General features: G+C 43.9%; 1 protein-coding gene, 1 non-coding gene and 1 pseudogene across 4 annotated transcripts in view; 1 reads left to right on the top strand and 2 right to left on the bottom strand.

The window, feature by feature from the left end:
* The window catches only part of ERI1 (exoribonuclease 1), a 162070-nt gene that overhangs the window by 47946 nt on the left and 93183 nt on the right, over window positions 1-20941 (top strand). The window lies entirely within an intron of this gene.
* On the bottom strand, window positions 9496-9577 carry LOC111551406 (annotated as a pseudogene).
* Window positions 17319-17380, bottom strand: LOC111551402. The gene has a single exon (XR_002734351.1). It is a non-coding gene; the product is annotated as a U7 small nuclear RNA (small nuclear RNA).

The raw sequence follows: 20941 nt of genomic DNA, 5'->3' as shown, positions 1-20941 counted from the left end.
AGATCGTGCCACTGTACTCCAGCCTGGGCGACAGAGCGAGACTCAGTCTCCAAAAAAAAAAAAAAAAGGGCAAAATTAATGCAAAAACATTCATGGTGAAAAAAATGGCAATGTCAAGTGTTGAAATATGGATAGCATCTGACAGGGCTGAGGTTGGGGTGAGGGGAGTGAGGTGAGTCCTGTAAGTAGACCTTTGGATCCTGTCTTCATTTGAATTTTGTGGAATTTTTGGCGTTAATTTTGACTTTTAAAAAATATTGCATGAAAATATTATTTTTCTTAAATTGTGTGCCCAACTATAAAGGATTTAAACAACTTTTGACTTGTTGATCCTTCTGTATTGAGGGAGGGGATGTCTCAGAAGCACACCCTTGGAAAAGTATCAGAATGCTAGGCCTCCTCCTGTAGCCCCCACAACCCCACCTCCCCTCAAAAAAAAAGAATACTAGGCCTCCCAAAGGCCGGATGGGATTTCTGTATCAAAGAGAAGACGTCAATGGAGAGAGAACCTAGTCATTCAGAGGCTGCAGGTGAGGAGAGAGGGACAGTGGACAGCCATGCCCAGAGAAGGCAAATTGAGTGCATGACCATCAGCCCATGCCAACGGCAGCCTGCAGAGTTCCTGTCTCTGTTGATTCACTTGGCTGGGATAAGTTCTAGACCTGAACACACACCTCCCCATCATACAGGATTACTCACTGTTACCTTGATAAATTAACCTGTTTAACCTTCGGCTCCCTCGTCTGTAAGATAGAGCTAATACTATACCCCTCACAGTGATGTTTTAAGGATAAACAAGGTAGAATGTATGTAAAGCACTTTACAGAGTGCCTGGTACATTCTAAGTGCTAAAATAAAAAAGACAGTTATTTTCACCTTACTATTAGATTTTCTAGGTCAAGGCTGGGTGCAGTGGCTCACGCCTGTAATTCTATCTCTTTGGGAGGTGGAGGCGGGCAGATCACCTGAGGTCAGGAGTTCAAGACCACCCTGGCCAACATGGTGAAACCTCGTCTCTACTAAAAATACAAAATTAGCCGGGCATGGTGGTGCATGCCTGTAATCCCAGCTACTTGGGAGGCTGAGGCAGGAGAATCACTTGAACCTAGGAGGTCGAGGTTGCAGTGAGCTGAGATTGTGCCATTACACTCCAGCCTGGGCAACAAGAGTGAAACTCCGTCTCAAAATAACAAAAAAACAAAAAACACAGATTTTCTAGGTCTGTTCTTGTCTGAGTCCTCACATTTCACCGCTCACTGGTAAGTCACCAGAGGTTAGGCCAAGCCAGTGAGCTTTGATGCTTATTAGTATAAAATCTGGGAAATTGTCACTAAAATGAGCCAGAGTTACGGAAGTAATGGAGAAGACTGGATTCTGGTCTCAGCTTCAGGACTTGTCAGCTGTTGGAACTTAGGTCTATCCCATCGCAACTCTGGGTCTCTTCCTTCTTTATGCACTAAGAGTAACAGTATCATTGCCATTGCTCCTCTGTTGTGGGGATCAAAGAGATAATAAGGGTGCAAAAGTGACTCAGGGCAGCACCTTTGGATGGAAATGAGCTTTGTTAGGGCATTGTTCTTTCAGTGGGCTCATTTCTTTGCCTGGGCTGGTTCATCTGGTTTTGATACTGAACTTGAATGATCTTTGGAGGTGGATTCTTTATTCCGGACTTTAAAATGATAGCAGAAAGAATTAGCTGAAAGTAACAAAACTTGGACTATGGAATGAACTGTAGTTATTGTCTAAATTACTATTTAAAGTGGATATGATAGATATTAGTTCTGGTATTAATTATATTACTTTCCCATAGGGAATTAGAGGCATTTAAATATATATAATATATGATATATATATATATGAAAAGGAGTTTATTTCTTACAGTATGGTGGCTGAGAAGCCCACAGTTGAGGGACTGCGTCTGATGAGGGCCTTGTTGCTGGTGGGGACTCTATGGAGTCCTGAGGTGGCTCAGGGCATCACATGGTGAGGGGGCTGAGATTGCTAACATGCTCAAATTAGAGGTGTTTTTAAGAAGCATAACTAAGGGCTGGGCGTCGTGGTTCATGCCTGTAATCTCAGCACTTTGGAAGGCTGAGGCGAGCAGATCGCTTGAGGTCAGGAGCTCGAGACCAGCCCAGCCAACATGGTGAAACTTACATCTCTACTAAAAACACAAAAACTAGCTGAGCGTGGTAGCGTGCGCCTGTAGTTCCAGCTGAGGTGGAAGGATCACTTGAACCCAGGAGGCAGAGGTTGCAGTGAGCCGAGACTGCGCCACTGTACTCCAGTCTGGGTGACAGAGTTGAGACCCTGTCTCAAAGAAAAAAAAAAAAAAAGCACAACTAAGGGAAGTGCCTTCCTCTTGATCCTGCCTAGAATCAGTTCTTTTGGTTTTCTGAGTTTGTACATTTAGATCTTTGTAATTGTCCTATGTAGTTATAAATTTTCCTGAAGTATGAGTTTGAATGATCACTTCATTTTCTCAAGTGAATGCACTCACTTATGAGAATTTTCGGTCATTTTGACCCTAATTGCTTAAAATTCAGACTGTAGCTGCAGAGTCATTTTCTCACCATCCTTAGAGAGTGAGTATGGTGTAAGGATGGAGACCCCAGGCTCAGATACCATGCCACTAAATAAGTGACCTTGCTCTGTTAAACAGGGGCATGCCAGGCCAGGTCTCATAGGGTCAGAGTGAGAAATGAAAGAATTAATGTTTATAAAGTGCTTAAAATAGTGTTTAGTGAATAATAACCGCTCAATAAATGTTAGCCATTATTGTATTGACCCTATTTGTGTTAGCTCTTTTTACACTGGTCTGCACAAGGCTACAACTTGGGGCTTGTTCTCTATGGGACGTTCTCTGTGAGTTTCAGCTACTGCTCCTAGTACCCTTCCTGGCAGTGTTTTTGTCTCTCTCTGTGTTCTGTTTCTCTGCTTTCTTCCATTCTTCCGTGTCCATATATAGGATTAGATAGACTTTCCCCCCCCCCCAATAAATCTTCTTTAAGCAAAGTTGAGTCAGGTGTCTCTTGCTACCAAAAGAACTGGACAAACTCCACTAGTGTGAGAACAGTCACCTTCTATTCGTGTGCTAATTGGTTGGACTCTCCTAGAGCACTGAGTCTTCTGGGATTCTGGCAATATACTATCACTGACACCAGCAGCATTCTGGGTAAGCAGCATATACCACTATTATCAGTGAACGAGTCAAGGAACACGCTAAGTGCACGTATATGAAGGGCCATCTTTTGCACACAGAACTGAGGCACAGTTGGCAAGGAGGTTAAATATGTTAGCTTCAGGATACATTTAGGGAAACTGCAATAAAGAGATTTACCCAGAAAACATTTCAGAACTATGGTATAATAAAAAATAGGTTTGGTCTTTATCCCTGACTCCTGGCACTGAGCATCAAAGACCCTTGGAAATTTCCGAGTGGTTGGAATGTCTTCTGTTATTCATTAATCCTTTCTGATCATAACTAAGTTTATGCTATTGAGGCGAGTCAGGGTGGGTCCTTAAACAGTTTCAAGAGAGAGGCTGGCCACACTACAAAGACCAAGCTTATGATTAGAGGGTGGGAACTTTGGGCTCCACCCCTCAACTGCTGGAGAGAAGAGGAGAACTGGAGATTGAGTTCAATCACTAGTGGCTAATGATTTATTTATTTGTTTGTTTGTTTGTTTCTGTTTGAGACAGAGTCTTGCTCTGTCACCCAGGCTGGAGTGCAATGGCACAATCTCAGCACACGGCAACCTCTGCCTCCTGGGTTCAAGCGGTTCCCCTGCCTCGGCCTCCTGAGTAGCTGGGATCACAGGCGCGCACCACCACACCTGACTAATTTTTGTATTTTTAGTAGAGTTGGGGTTTTGCCATGATGGCCATGCTGGTCTCGAACTCCTGACCCCAAGTGATCCGCCTGCCTTGGCCTCCCAAAGTACCGGGATTATACGCGAGAGCCACCGCGCCCAGCCAATGGCTAATGATTTAACTGATCATGCCTAAGTCATAACGCCTCAATAAAAACTCTTGAGCAACAAGCTTCCAGGAGCTTCTGGGTTGGTGAGCTCATGCTGTCCTGTGAGGATGACACACCCAGAGAGGGAACGGGAGCGCCACAGCCCAGCCACCAGCCCCATACCTCATCCTATGCTCTTCCATTCGGCTGTTCTTGAGTCGTATCCTTTATAGGAAACTGTATGTGAATCATCAATACAGTGCTTTGTTGAGTTCTGTGAGTCACTCTAGTCTATTAATGAACCTGAGGCAGTCATGGAAACTCCTGAGTTTACAGTCAGCCAGGTAGAAGTGCAGGTAGCCTGGGGACCCCACTGGCCCTGGACGTTTTATGGAACTGAGCCCTTAATTTGTGGGATATGACGGTAACTCCAGATAGTACCAGAACTGAGCTGTAGGACACCCAGTGAATGTTAGAGAATTGACGTTGAAACCATAAGAACTTTGGAGGAACTGATTGTAAGAATTCTCTTCTGAAAAGTAGCCAAGTCCTCTGTTGCCTCCAGAGAACCACGTTGAAATCGTTGATAACAGAGTATGGTATTCTATTTCTCTGCTTTCTTCCTTTCTTTGGTGGTATTCAACAGATTGTTTGGAAGTGAAAGGAAACGTATCTGTGATAGGTGGCTAAACCACACCCTGCGGCACTCAGAGTTCTAAGGCCTGATAGGCTACAGGGTGTGATAACCAACTCCCATTTCCACATTCACATATGAAGTTGATCAGATTTGTGATTTATTCTGCTGAAATTCCCCACAGCTGGTCCAACTCTCTTACCATATAAAAGTAACATCATGGGATTGAGTACATCAAAGGTGATACAAACTGTAGTGGGAGTGGTGTTTTAGAGCACATTTTAAATAACCTATTTTTGGACTTATCTGTATGGCGGGCTCCCATTAGAAAACAGTTGTGAGGGCTAAATGATCCCCATCAAAATACATCAGTTATGTACCCATTTAATCCTATTTTGTTGCACTTTTTTATAGGATTCACCTTTCCTTTTCTACAAATACATTTCTTCTCTTTTTTATACTTCTGTTCTTACATTTTTGTTTCTATTCATTATGTAATTGAAGTGAGGATTGTAGGGTCAGAAAGGGGGTGGTCCCTTTCCTCCCCATGGTAAGGTTTATGGCTGACACCCCTACAACAAAAGACAGGTTACCAAGAAAACAGCACAACAAATGTATTTGATCATAGTTTTATTTGGCACAAGAGGCTTCAGGATAAAGACCCAAAGACCCAGAGTAACCCATCCATGTTTACATTTAGGGTCAAGGAAGCAGGCACAGCCATGTAGAAATGTGATTGAGCCAGGCACCATGGCCACGCCTGTAATCCCAGCACTTTGGGAGGCCAAGGGGGGCGGATCACTTGAGGCCGGGAGTTTGAGACCAGGCTGGCCAACATGGCAAATCCCCATTTCTACTAAAAATACAGAAATTAGCCAGGCGCGGTGGCGGCGGGCAACTGTAATCGCAGCTACTCAGGAGGCTGAAGCAGGAGAATCGCTTGAACCCGGGATGTCGAGGCTGCAGTGAGCGGAGATCGCGCCATTGCACTCCAGCCTGGGTGACAAAGCAAGACTCTGTCTCAAAAATAAATAATAAATAAATAAATAAAAGAAACACATAATAAATAGAAATGTGATTAGACAAAAAGGGTATAAACTGTTAAAAGAAAAACTTCAGCTGAATTAAATTTCACGAAGTTTAATTGAGTAAACAACAATTCGCGAATCAGCAGCTGCCTGAGCCAGAGGAGGCTCAGAGACTCCAGCACAGCCCCGTGGTGGAAGATTTGTGGACAGAAAAAAGAAAGTGACGTACAGAAAATGGAAGTGAGGCACAGAGACAGCAAGATTGGTTATAGCTTAGTGTTTGCTTTATTTGAATGCAATTTAAACGGTTGGCCACATTTGATTGGCCAAAACTCGGTGATTGGCACAAGAGTAAACTACAGTCTGTTTACAACTCCATTCAGGTATTGTTCATGAGGTACTTTAGGTCAAACTTAAAATATGTGAGGAGAGGCCGGGCGCAGTGGCTCAAGCCTGTAATCCCAGCACTTTGGGAGGCCGAGACGGGGCGGATCACGAGGTCAGGAGATCGAGACCATCCTGGCTAACACGGTGAAACCCTTTCTCTATTAAAAAAATACAAGAAACTAGCCGGGCGAGGGGGCCTGTAGTCCCAGCTGCTCGGGAGGCTGAGGCAGGAGAATGGCGTAAACCTGGGAGGCAGAGCTTGCAGTGAGCTGAGATCACACCACTGCACTCCAGCCTGGGCGACAGAGCGAGACTCCGTCTCAAAAAAAAAAAAAAAATATGTAAGAAATATGTAAGGAGAGAGCCTTAGGAGACTTGATTTAACAGAGCTGATGGTAATAAACTGAATGGGGAAACCTAGCCAGGCTTGCCTGTTCAGATTCTTGTTGGCCTCTGGGTTGCAGCATTTCTTCTTCCTTGGTGTAGGGCAGGACCCCCTCTGGAATGAGGGGCTTTATTTATGACCAGCTGATACATTGAAATGTTGCCCAGGCTGGAGTGCAGTGATGGGATCTTGGCTCATTGCAACCTCTGCCTCCCACGTATCTGGGATTACAGGTGCCTGCCACCATGCCTGGCTAATTTTTTGTATTTTTAGTACAGATGGGGTTTTGCCATGTTGGCCAGGCTGGTCTTGAACTGGCCTCAAGTGATCCTCCCTTGTCAGCCTCCCAAAGCCCTGGGATTACAGGCATGAGCCACCATGCCTGGTCAAGAGAGGAATATTTTTAAGGCTTTGAGGGAAAGGGGTTCTGGTTTCTATGGCCCGCCTTGGGGAAGAAGAATACCAGTTTCTATGGCTTGCCTCAGGGAAGAATGAGGGACAAGAGATAGAAAGGCGGGGGAAGGTCAGAGAGAAACTTCACTCCTAAGGCCTTCACTTTGGGGCATCAGTTTCTGAGCTCCAACATTGTTACTCTGGATCCTAATTCATACACGTTCCTCAGAAGCTCCGAGATCTCACAGGGTGCCTATGCGCTGTGGGTTCCTGGAGCTTAGAGGAGGCATCGTGAAGAAGAGTTTGGAAATGGAAAGGTTTTTGAGCCTTGGAGCTGTGATCCCCAGCTCCGCTGGAAGCGGAAGACACTGTTTCCGGGGATTTGGGATCAGATGGATGGGGCACTCCCTGAAGTCCGAGAATGCAGGAGCACCAGCTCTGTCCTGCTCCGACCTCTGTTGCTATTGACCTTTTTCCCCTGATCTGTTGGGGTAAGGGGTTATATAGCATCACATTAGGACTTTCCTACATTGTTAAACTATTAATGAGTCACTAAAAACAGGATCGAGTTAATGAGCCATGTATAGTTCGCTTAACCATGTTCTTATGGCCACTCATATAGGTTGCTTTCAAGTTTGGCTTTTATAAAGGCATCTGTAAATAAAATATTTGTCTGTAAAGATGTTTCCAAATTTAGGGTAAATTCCCACAAATTAATTCCTGAACATCTTAAGGCTTTTGGTCCATTTTTCAAATAACTTCGCAAAGGGCTCTGTTTTCTAAAAGGCAAGGTCTAAAGGTGCATTTTTTCCGTTCCTTTGCCGGCATTATTATAGTTTTTAAAACCTTTTACCAACATAGTAGCTGAAAAATGGTTGTATTGATTTGATAAATACTTCCCTGATTACTTTTGATGTAATCAGACACTTTGGATTACCCGTCAATTTTAACTATCCCATCAATTTCACAGGAACACTTTCCCCATGTAATTGTTGGTTTTTTGAGACAAAGTGTTGCTCTGCACCCTGACTAGAGTGCAGTGGTGAGAGCTTGGCTCACTGTAACCTCTGTCTTCCGAGTTCAAGTGATTCTTCTGCCTCAGCCTCCTGAGTAGCTGGAACTACAGGGGGCACCACCATACCAGGCTAATTTTTGTGTTTTTTATAGAGATGGGGTTTTGCCATGTTGGCCAGACTGATCTCAAACTCCTGACCTAAAGTGATCTGCCTGCCTCGGCCTCCCAAAGTGCTAGGATTACAAGCCTGAGCCACCACACTGGCCTGTTTTTTTGTTTTTTGTTTTGTTTTGCTTTATTTGAGACAGGGTCTCACTCTGTCGCCCAGGCTGGAGTATGGTGGTGCAATCACTGCTCACTGTAGCCTTGACCTCTTGGGTTCAAGTGATCCTCCTGCCTCAGCCTCCCAAAGTGCTGGAATTGCTGACGTGAGCCACTGTGCCTGGTTCCTGTGTACCTGTTAGCCACTTGTTTTTTTCAGGTGCTTTGCCCAACTCTGGGCTGTGCTGCCTCATACAACTTGTAATTGCAGAATGAAACCCACCAGGGATTGGCAACAACTCCAATCACCACCTAGAAGGCCCAGCATGTGGCTCACAGACTCCATCACTTTTGAGGTCCAAGTTTAGAAATCACAGTTGTTAACTAATTTGTGGTTTGCAAAACAAGTGTTAGGCATCTAGTCATTTGCTGACTCATCACATATTTTTTATGGGCTCTCTATGAGCCATAAAAATATGTGTTTTAGGCACAGTGAAAAAGACACAAATTCCTCTTTTTATGGACTGTACATTCTAGTGAGGACAGGAAGAAAGTAAACATCACTACGTCTGTTGTCAAATACATTAAAAGATGTTCATTGCTTTAGGAAAATGAGCATCAAGGGTTGGGGGTGGTTTAGAGAAAACTGGAGGTTGAAACCTGCTGCAGATGTAAAGTGTGGTCAGGACAGAGCCCAGCAAGGCGGCGAGAGAGCTGTGGGAGCTGCCGGGGGACGCTGCGTCTGGCAGAGGCACCAACCATGGGGAAGAACAGTAGGAAACGAGGATGTCCAAAACGGGGCGAGCAATCGGAGGAACAGGAGTTGATGTCAGAGAAGTCCAAGGGGTGGATTTCATAGGGCCTTGGGGGCCGTTGCAAGCATTTGGGCTTTCCTAAGGGTGAAATGGGAGGACCAGAAGATTTTCAGCCACTAGAGTGATGAGATCTGTCTGGCCTTTGAAAAGAGTAGCTCTGCCTGGCTGCGGCATTCAAAACAGACTGCAGGGGGTCAAAGGCAGGAGCTGGAGGAGAGGGCGGAGCAGACAGATGGCTGCAAATTACCCAGAGCCCTCACGTGGCCCTGGAGCTGGTGAGTGAAAAGATCCAGGAATCCGGCAGAGCTGATGGGATTTCCTGATGGAGTGAATGTGCTCCGAGAGGAAGGGTGGAGCCACGGACAGCTTCTATTTAAGACCTCATAGATTGCTCTGTGCCCCGTCGTCCCTTAACTCATGTCTGAGCATATCCAGAGTTAAACCAGAAACACATTTACTCATGGGGCTTGCTTCAGGTATGAAGGGCATGATAACTAATCCCTGCCATGAGAACTCAGAAGGGGCAACTGTTTTATCCATGTTAATGAGATGATGAATAAAAATGATAATGACATTGCGGCGTTTGGTCCATTCTTTGATGATCTTCATATATTCCTGTTTAACATTTTTTTCTCTACATGTTTAGAGAAACTTCTCTAGTAGCGAACTATAGAAATGATCCCTGAAAGTATTGTCTTCTGTTTAACTTTACTTAATTGAATTAGGATAGTTATTGCCTATCTTGGTAACCACATGTGGATCTTATACAAGATTTATGCATGATGTCTTTTTTGCTGTTGTTGTTAGAACAACTCAGCATAATAAAATTCCAGTTCATCGGTGGACAACATTGTTTCCCACATCCGTGAAATCGACCAAAAAAATAAATAGCAACTTCATAGACAAATAAGTAAATAAATAAATACATCTTTTATCTTTAGCCTTTTTAACCATCTCATACAAACCAACCATCTATAGTACAGCTAAATGCATGTACAAAAAAAGTTAGTGGAATGCTCAGAATAAGATTGTTTAATTGTTTTTGCTTCTTTCTACGAGTTTTCTTTTGTCCTTTGAGGTGATAACGAACTTGGTCACACCACAAGTAAAGTCAGAAGTCGGACAGAAGATGCTCAGGAGGCTGGTTTGATCACTTGAGATCATTAAAAATGGCGGACTCTTGACAATATATGCAAAAATATAAAAGGAAACTCAAAAATACTAACAAATCTCTCGTTTAAAATTACTTAAAAAAAAAAAAAAAGAGGCAGGGCCTTGGAAGTTTTGATTCTTTTTTCCTCTCCTGCTGCAAACTCAAGTTGTGGTTTTGGGCGGATGGTGGAGAGTGTGTCACCAGCAGGTGGCGCTATCTGCAGTGGCTGGGCCTCTCTCTCCAAGATGACCATGTCTAGTTTCTGAGACAGGAAGTGGAGGGTGAACAGGTCATGGCCACCTTTTTTTTCTTTGACTTTTCTGCTGTCTGGTTATCCTCCTCATCTTCTGCTTCGCGATATCAACACCACCATCTTCTTTATCTTGCCACTAGGGGCCTTAGCTTCTTCATTCGTCTCCACCGTCTTCCTCACCTCCACCTTCTTCCTCCTGCGCTTCTTCCTCTTCTTTGTCCTCCTCATCGTCAGCTTCATCTCCCCATTTTCTTCACTGGGATTCCCACTAGCAGGGGCATCTCTTCCCCTTTCTCCACCTGCACAACTTGCTTCTTGTCCTTTAAGTGCTTGGTGGTCGTCTCAGAGTTAGTGTCCACAGATGGATGTCTGACACAGCAGGCTCCCCGGCGATCCCATGTGTTGGCTAACAAGAAAACAAGAGTTTGAGGACTCTGCCAATAAAATGGTCACAATGCAAAGATGGCTTTTCAGAGCAACCGGTGAACACCTGATGACTTTTGAAGTCGCCAACACTGGCAGTGATTCGATTTCGTGTTCACCTGGCCTTTGGGTTGTTGGGCACGGTGAAGGAAGGTGACAAATTACTGGCAGAAAGGAATCAGATGCATGACTTTGTGAAGATGTAGGATATTTTCAAGGAGTGTTCAGTTATGAGTGCCAGTCATTGTTTTTAAAGGAAGGGATGTAACATTGTAAATATTCTAGTTTCTTACCTGAAATTTAAAAGAAAGGAAGAAATAAGAGGTCTGGCAGACCCCACTGCAGAGAATAAAATGTGACAAGCGGGTGAGTTGAGAGGGAAACAGTTGGCTGGTTTATCTCTGTGGTGGCTTCTATTTTGGGAAAGTTGGTGATCACATTGCCTCACTGTTCTGATGTTCTCAGCGGCCTCAGCTGAGCTGCAGTGGAGTGAGGGGTGAAGGAAGCATGAATGGTGACAGTCATTCCAGCTGCCTTGCAATGTGGCAGATGGGAATAAATGCCCATGAACTGGGAGAAGATTTGATGGCTGCCCATTGCTGCATAAACCTGGCCAAGCCATTTAACGCTTCTAAGCCTCAGTAAAAGGGAAATCATTCTCATTGCCCTACCTATTTCTTTTTTTTTTTTTTTTTTTTTGAGACGGAGTCTCGCTCTGTCGCCCAGGCTGGAGTGCAGTGGCCGGATCTCAGCTCACTGCAAGCTCTGCCTCCCGGGTTTACGCCATTCTCTTGCCTCAGCCTCCGGAGTAGCTGGGACTACAGGCGCCCGCCACCTCGCCCGGCTAGATTTTTTTTTGTATTTTTTAGTAGAGATGGGGTTTCACCGTGTTAGCCAGGATGGTCTCGATCTCCTGACCTCGTGATCCGCCCGTCTTGGCCTCCCAAAGTGCTGGGATTACAGGCTTGAGCCACTGCGCCCGGCGCCCTACCTATTTCTAAAAATTGCATGAGTCTCCAAAATTGTAAGTGTTATGACATAAAATTGTTTTGTGAACACTAAAGACCTATGCAAATGTAAGCCCCCATTATTGATTTAGCTACAGGATACGTCATTCATACACATGAAGTATGTTATACTCAAAGACTGTATACACATTCCTGTATCAGCCTGAAATCTGTATTAAGTTTTCTAGGTATCAAGAGTCCATTATTTTATGACTGGAATTTTCCTGCTCTATGCATTTGTTTATTATAAAGGTCATGGTGGGATTTCATTTTTAACCTGTGTGCACGCAAGTGTGTGTGTGTGTGTGTGTGTGTGTGTGTGCAATGTCAATAGTAGGAGGGAAAAAAGAAAGGTGACCCAGCCTGGGCAACATGGTGAAACCCCATCTTTACAAAAGATGCAAAAATTAGCTGGGCATGATGGCATGCACCTACTGTCCTTGCTACTGAGGAGACTTAGGTGAGAGGATCACTTGAGCCCAGGACCTCAAGGCTGCAGTGAGCCAAGATCGCACCACTGCACTCCAGCCTGAGCAACAGAGTGAGACCCGGTCTCAAAAAAAGAAAAAAAAAGGTGACAACACCTTCCATAACATGGATAAGGCCTTACAGATGATCCAGTCCAATTTCCTCAAGTTTTAAAGAAGCTGGTTCCACAGTGTTAACTGAATGATTTCAAGATTACACAGCTAGTCTGAGCAGAACTGGGACAGGTCTCCAAGTCAACAAACTCCTGCCCCAGCAGGTTTTTCTACCTCATTTTGCTTCTTTCACTTATTCTACAGTTTTCCCATACATATGAGCACAGAGAGTTATGCTGCAAATACACACACACACACACACACACACACAAGTTTTTTTTTTTTTTTTTTTTTGAGACAGAGTCTCGCTCTGTTGCCCAGGCTGGAGTGCAGTGGCGCTATCTCTGCTCACTGCAAGCTCCACCTCCCGGGTTCACGCCATTCTCCTGCCTCAGCCTCCCGAAATAGCTGGGACTACAGGTGCCCACCACCATGCCTGGCTAATTTTTTGTATTTTTTAGTAGAGACAGGTTTCACGTGTTAGCCAGGATGGTCTCGATCTCCTGACCTCATGATCCGCCCGCCTCAGCCTCCCAAAGTGCTGGGATTACAGGCGTGAGCCACCACGCCTGGCCACACACAAATATTATATAACATTCTTCCCTCAACAGTCTCCTTCCCCCAAGCAAGAAGTTTCCACTAAACCTTGAACAATTTCACTCAAAGCTTTATGGCTAAAAATGTGGAGTAAGCAGAGAACATATAGCTTCAGAGCAACATCTAATCCAGAATTGCTTTTCTCCTTGCCCTTAACTTCTTTTTAAATTCAAATTTTCTCAGATATATCTAAAATAGTATTATATACAGTTGACCTGAGACTGTCTCACATTTAAAGAAGCGTTTCTGGAAACCTCGCCCAACAACTTCCCTCGCACCTCATGTGGCTGTCCTGCCCTTGGGGAAAGTAGGTTGGGTTTCAGGGTTTGCTTTTAGTAGAGGCTTTCTTTCTTTCTCTCTTCTTTTAGGAGACAGGATCTCATTCTGTTACCCAGGCTGCAGTGCAGTGGCACGATCATAGCTCACTGCAGGCTGGAACCTCTGGGCTCAAGTGATCCTCCTGCCTCAGCCTCCCTTAGTAGCTGGAACTACAGGTGTGTGCCACGACGCCTGGCTAGTGGCTCTCTTATGAATGCTGAGTGGAGGCTGGATTGGTGGGAGCACTGGCCATTCGCCACAGGGGTCTTTATTGAGCACCAAGCAAAGCAACCTTCTCCCTCGCCTTTAGGGTCCTCGTATCCATGCTTGCTTCTCTTCCTAGGATGCGTTGTGTCTGAATTTATCTTCTTTATCTGTATACATATGTATTGTCTTACTCTCTCTTCATTAGAATGTAAGCTTCCTGAGAGCAGAGAGCTGGCTTTTGTTGTTCACCTGCGTACCCTGAGTGACCGGACAGTGGTTGGCACGCTTTTTAAAATTTTTTAATTTTATTATTAGTTTTTGAGACAGGGTCTCTCTCTGCCACCCAGCCTGGAGTAGTGGTGCAATCATGGCTCACTGCAGCCTTGACTTCCCTGGCTCAAGCAATTCTCTTGCCTCAGCCCTCCGAGTGGCTGGGACTACAGGTGTGCACCACAACGCTCGGCTAATCTTTTTTATGAGGGTCTCGCTGTGTTGCCCAGGCTGGTCTCAAACTCCTGGGCTCAAACCATCCTCCCACCTCAGCCTCCCAAAGTGCTAGGATTACAGGCATGAGCCACCACACCAGCCACTTTTAATATTTATTAAAAGGACAAAAGGATTGTGGGGTTAATGGGTTGAACATCTCGATCCATATTCTCAAATCACCTTCCCAAAATGTCAGAATTCACTCTCCCATTAGGAATGTCTAGGAGGATCTTTTCCCTTGAATCCTCTCTGAAGCTGAGTATGATAGTTTTTAAAATCCTTGTATGATAGGAACAATTTTTTAAAGCACTCATATTTTAATGTACATTTCTTTGTTGCAATGTATTTTAGAAAGATTGTTATTCCGACAGATTTTTAAAAGGTGTGGTAACATTCCGTTTTATCAGTACCTCCTTGGTAATCTTCCCTGGCATTGCTGGATGGATTAGAGGGGACTGTATCACCCTGTCTTAGTTATGGGCATCAAACACGTATGAAAGTATTTTGAGAAGTATAAACAAGTTAGGCAATCAGAATGGTTTCTTTTGCTCAAGACGAGAGTACAGAAGACAATGATGTCACTCAAATAGCATTTTTAAATTACTCTAATGCTTGCCACCTAAGTGACAAGACCATTCATATCTCAGCATCGTGCAATATACATATGTAACAAACCGGTACATGTACCCGCTGAATCTGGAATAAAAGTTGAAATTATTAAATAAATAGATAAATAAAAAAAAGTAAAGTACTACTTTACAAATGTGGGAGTAGGAAGAATCATAGAGAAGGAAATGATTACACTATTGAACATGTTATTTCCTCCCTGAGTGTTTTAACTATTTTAAGTCAACAGAGGAATTTTCAGGTTTAGAAAGTTGCTCCAGTCATTCTGAACATTGATTAGTTTTGCTTAATTTCAGAAAGACTATTATGGCCGGGTGGAGGTGGCTCATACCTGTAATCCCAGCACTTTGGGAGGCTGAAGTGGGTGGATCACCTGAGGTCAGGAGTTGGAGACTAGCCTGGCCAACATGGTGAAACCCTGTCTCTCCTAAATACAAAAATTAGCCTGGTGTGGTGGCAGGCACCTGTCATTCCAGCTACTCAGGAGGCTGAGGCAGGAGAATCACTTGAACCTGGGAGGCAGAGGTTGCAGTGAGCTGAGATTGCACCACTGTACTCCAACCTGGGTGACAGAGTAAGACTCTGTCTCAAAGAAAAAAACCAAAAAAACAAAAACACCAAACCAAAAGTAAAAAGACTCTTAAAGAAAAACAACAATAAAAAAGAAATGACATGTATGTATAAAAACGAAGTACTCTAAAGCAGGGTGTGGTGGTTCACACCTATAATCCTAGCCCTTTGGGAGGCTGGGACCAGAGGATGGCTTGAGCCCAGGAGTTCAAGGCTGCAGTGAGCTATGATCCCACTGAGCTCCAGCCTGGGCAACAGAACAAGACCTTGTTTCAAGAAAAACAAAAAGGACTCTAAAGATACCTAGTTATATTTGGGACACATTGGCAGCTTCAGAACTACTAGTATGGAACAGAAAGGAAGAAACTGATTGACTCATTTCCCAGCTACTTATTCATCCATGGAACATTCCTAATGAATACACACAGGACTCATTGCTCATAAGGATCAGTTAGTCCACTTCAGCAGTGGAGCCCACCCTTGCCAATGCACACAGAAAGAGAACATTGGCATCTGGAAGAATCTGGTTCAAGTCGCATGTCTATAGATCAAAGTAAAAATTTTAAAATAGTTTTTCTTGGGGATGAATTCATTTGAAATCTCCTTTCTCCTCACCATTTTGGCAGCCCATGTGTGCAGGGCCGGGCGGGGAATTGTGGTGGAGGCCCCGGGGTGGCAGGGTTGGGAGATGGGACTGAGACTTCCAAGGGCACCCATGGCTGCTGTCGCTCTGCTCCTCTGCAGAGACTGCAGTGAACGGGCTCTATCTTCTCTCCACCCAGTTCTTCTGGGTGTTTTGGTCTGTTGATTTTCCAGTTTCCCAAAGCAACATATCTTTCTTGGCCTGTTTGGAAAGAGAACTGTTGCTAAGGTTATTGAGCTCGCGAGGGAAAGTTCTTGTGTTTACAGCTGTCTAACGCAGGGCAGTGTTCTAAGCAGACGATGGCATCGTTAGAGACATCTACGAGGTCAGTTTTTCCTAACCACTGTAACAAATCTAATGATAACCAGTTAACTTGACAAAGCCATTTCTCAAAGCAGCTTCAGTGTTTGATAACTACTTTGCCTTTTCTGGAATTTCTGTTCTAGCTATTACATTTGGAAGTAGAATGCACACCCATCACCAAATGCCTAACCTTCAGGCTCCCTCAGTGGAATTCAATATAATTAAAAGCAGCAAGTATTTAAATTTCTAGTAATGCCAGCTCTATGTGAGAAATTCAGGGAACATCCAAGAAATATAAGTCTTGTAAATGATGTCCTAATTACAAAAAGGAATAAAATCACCTTTTCCAGTTTTCAGTGGCCAGTTCATTCATCTGAGGAATGTTTTCTCCAGATGGGACGGGATAATTGACTCCTTTAACACGGTACCCCATTCTGCAGGGAAACAGGAAAAGTCCTCGTGCGGCTCACTCTATGGCCGATGCCATCCTTGAAAGAGTTCAAACTGTAACACCTTCATCACACCCTTAGTTTTTGAGCTCCAGCAGGGCAAGGTGATTCAACCTTAGAAATAGAATGACAGAGAAAGACTGGGTGCAGTGGCTCATGCCTCTAATCCCAGCATTTTGGGAGACCAAGGTGGGAGGCCCTGGGGTGGCAGGGTTGAATCCGGGAGTTCAAGACCAGCTTGAGCGACACAGTGAGGCCTCGTCTCTGCAAAAGACAGACAAAATTAGCAAGCGTGGTGGGGCGTGCCTGTAGGCCCGCCTACTTGGGAGGCTGAGGTGGGAGGATCATTTGAACCTGGGAGGTCGAGGCTGCAGTGAGTGAAGATTGCACCATTGCATTTCAGCCTGGGTGACAGAGCAAGACCCTGTCACACACATACACACACGCAAAATGACAGAGAGGCAGAATTCTCCTGAGTGCAAATGAAATACCAGAATACCATGATTTAGTTTTCCTGTAGTTCTTTCCCTAGCATTTGATAATAGCTTTCCTTTTGGGGGGGTCAGTGATCTTTGACTTTACTTCATGGCCCTCTGAGGTTGGTGTGTTGAGTCTTGTTTTCATACCACATTGACTCTCCTTTCTAGTGGCTTGACGGTTTTTATTATTATTTTTAAAAGCTTTATTGATATATAATTCACATATCATACAATTCACTCCTTTGAAGTGTACATTCCAATATTTTAAAGCCTATTCACAGCATATACGCCACCATTACCACAACCAATTTTAGGATAATTTTTTCTTTCTGTTTTTTACTGTGGGGGTTTTGCAGTGAAAACCAGAAAACCTGCTAGACAAATTCCAAAAGAGCTTTAACACTCGATTTCAGAATATTTAATCACCTCAAGAAGAAACCTGAAGGAGCCTTCAATTGCCGCCTCTATCTCTGTCTCCTCCAGCCCTCAGCAACAACTCATCTAGGTTCTTCCTTTTCTTTTTTTTTTTTTTTTAAGTCTTTGAAGCCTTCATAAATCAGCCCTTTGATGTAAATCTCCATCTCACTCTGCCACTATTTTTGATCAATTCTTCACCAGAGCTTCGTCTTGACGTGTGCTCTGCCCTTCCGCCGATGCCACTGCACTAAGGAACAGAGTGGCCCTCCGCCCCACTCCCGACAGAAGCAGCCTCAGAGAGAGAAGTGGAGGGTTAGGGTGAGCGTCAGCACCGAGTGTGCTCGGGTGAACTGCAGGTCTTGACTTAGCCTCGAGGACCTCCTCAGCCTCGCACCCCGTCATTCAGTTCCACCTGCAGGCGTGCATCTTTCAGCCTCCTCTGAAGTACAAAAACATCGTGTTGTCTAGCTGCTCGTTGTATTTTTGCTCTGTGGTTTTCTTTAATTTACACCCCTCTTCTACTCTGCTGGCCTTCGGGATATTTTTATGTTTATTCACCACACTCATCAAGGAACAAATGCATCATCCTTCATCTGGCTTCTGCTGTCAGTCAGTTTGAATCTTGGTTGCCTTCTCAGCCATAAACTTTATCACTCGGCCTCATGCCTTTGGCTTTGTCCTTGATTTTGGAAGCGCAGTGAATCAACATTATTTATCTTTGCAGAAGGCAGTATCTTCACCACCACATAGTAGCATTAATCTGTCAAATCGTCCCAAAGATGTAAGGCACTGTTTGTTATTGAAGTGGAGATTTCTTTATTGAAGGGTATTGTCCACTCTTAGTAAAGTATCTCAACTTATGATCCCAAATACTTCCAAGAAGGGTAAGCGTGAGAGAAGGCAGAGTTTGGGGTGTCTGTAAGGAGGTTACTCATGGACAGGTTAGCAAATAAAGCATTGTAAAGGAGATCAGTCAAGTAAGATTTTCATAAAATAACAAGTAGAATTTTGGTGATTTTTCTTTTGGTTTTCCAGTTCAATTTTTAACCATTCCATATTCAAGTATTGTTTTGAAGAGGCATTAACTCAGGCTTTTAAAAATGTTGCTGAATCAGTGTGCAGGCGGGAGAAAAATAATTTTAAAATGTCGCTGAAAAATTATATTCTTCTGGTATGAAATAATTATATTCTCCTGGTATGAAATAATTATATTCTTCTGATATTAGAAAGCCTCTTATTTCTTAAATAGGCTTAAACATATTTCAATTAATCTTTCTCTATGTAATCAGGACTCTAAAGACTGACATAAAACTACATAGAATCCAGTACGCCTTTTGTTTAGGGTCTTTTACTTATTCACAACTAACTTCATAAAAAAAGTCAAATCCTGTGAAACACCTTATAAAACACCATTACTAAGTAAACATTGTACTTTATAAAAATTGTATTTATTATTTTTAAAATTTATTTTTTAATTTTTATGCTTTCCAGAGGGCTTGCTATATTGCCCAAGCTGGTCTTGAACTCCCAGGCTCAAGCAATCTTCCTGCCTTGGCCTCCCAAAGTGCTGGGGTTACAGGTGTATAAGCCACTGCACCCAGCCATATTTTTTGTGTGTGTTATTTTTTCGTTTTTGTTTTTTTTTGAGACATGGTCTTGCTGTGTTGCCCATACTGGAGTACAGTGGTACAATCTCAGCCCACTGCAACCTCCGCCTCCCAGGTTCAAGTGATTCTCCTGCCTCAGCCTCCCAAGTAGCCTGGATTACGGGCACTCGCCACCATGCCTGGCTAATTTTTTTTTTTTTTCAGTACAGATGAAGTTTCACCAAGTTGGCCAGGCTGGACTTTAACTCCTGACCTCAAGTGATCTGCCCTCTTCGGCCTCCCAAAGTGCTGGGATTATAGGCATGAGCCACCACGACTAATCCATATTTTTAAATTTAAATTTAAGTTTTTATTTTTGAGACAAGATCTTCCTCTGTCACCCAGGCTGGAGTGCAGTGGCAAGAACATGGTTCACGGCAGCCTTGACCTCCTGAGCTCAAGCAATTCTCTGGTCTCAGCCTCCTGAGTAGCTGAGACTACAGGTACATACTATTATGCCCAGCTAATTTTTTGATTTTTTGTAGAGCTGAGATCTCACTTTGTTGCTCAGGCTGGTCTCAAACTCCTGGACTCAAGTGATCCTCCCACCTTGGGCTTCCAAAGTTGCTGGGATTACAGGCGTGAGCCACCGCACCTGGCCAGTATTTTATATTTATTGTGCCTGCATGTATGTGGGAACTTCCTGTCATATTTCCTTTTTTAAAATTTCCAAATTCCTAAAACCTTAATTAATAGAGCACATCGTCCTCTTAGGTTGTCAGTCCTTCTAAGGGAAAAGCAGCATCTCCTGGTGTGGTCTGGTGTGGTTTTAATCTTCAGTGTCACAATAGCAAGCCTGCTCCCACCAGCACCACAGTGAGGTGACACAGAAGAGCGCTGGGCACCACGTGTTTACTTGCATTCCTCTGGTCCCGTGGAAGCCCATTATTCCTTTCCTGAATCCTATCTGAGCCAAAGGCCCTATATGGCCAAGATTCCCTGTTCGGCGATGAAACGCCAGCACATGACATTCCTTCTAATGAGTCACAGTCAATAAAAAATGTTTTCTAAATGAATCTGAGTATGTCTCCACACCAAGCAACACAGAAGAAAAATCTTATCAAACCAAAACATCTTGTTTTATCAGCTGAGCCCAGACAGACCTTTTCACTTTTGCAAGCAAAGTGAAATTGTTTCCACACAAAGCAAAAACCCAGTCTGTCCTTCGTTTTCCTTGGATACATGTGTTATATGCTATGAGGAAATGAGGCAGACACATTTTGGGAAATATTTTCAGGGTTTGGAGACTGATGAGAGATTACTGAGGAGTTTGTGTACAATGATAATAACACAGCTAAAGACATTCACTTTTGAGAGCTTCCATGTAAACATTAGGTTAATATCACATGCTAAACATGGCTTTTTTTTTTTTTTCCAATGCTTTGTTTTCATTATGAACATAGTCTTTATATGGAATAGCACTGACCCTATTATTAGAAGTGGAAATTTATTAGCCATGCATTTTGTTGTTGTTGTTGTTGCTTCCAAAGAGACTTACAGTGGGCTTAGGAAAGCCACAAAGAATCCCCGTGGTGTGCACACATCAACCACAGACAGGTTAACCCTTCAGGCTCAGGAAAAATGAAAATGAACTGAAGAAATAAAATGTAATGATCACCCAGGGGTTAACTAGTATAGTGAAAGAGAAAAATAATCTTTTTTTTTTTTTTTTTTTGAGACGGAGTCTCGCTCTGTCGCCCAGGCTGGAGTGCAGTGGCGCCATCTCGGCTCACTTCAAGCTCCGCCTCCCGGGTTCATGCCATTCTCCTGCCTCAGCCTCCTGAGTAGCTGGGACTACAGGCGCCTGCCACCGCGCCCGGCTAATTTTTTGTATTTTTAGTAGAGACGGGGTTTCACCGTGTTAGCCAGGATGGTCTCGATCTCCTGACCTCGTGATCTGCCT

The sequence above is a fragment of the Piliocolobus tephrosceles genome, chromosome 7, assembly GCF_002776525.5.
Source record: "Piliocolobus tephrosceles isolate RC106 chromosome 7, ASM277652v3, whole genome shotgun sequence".
Lineage (NCBI taxonomy): Eukaryota > Metazoa > Chordata > Mammalia > Primates > Cercopithecidae > Piliocolobus > Piliocolobus tephrosceles.
The sequence above is the reverse complement of the archived record's forward strand: the minus strand, read 5'-3'. Positions and strand labels throughout refer to the sequence as shown.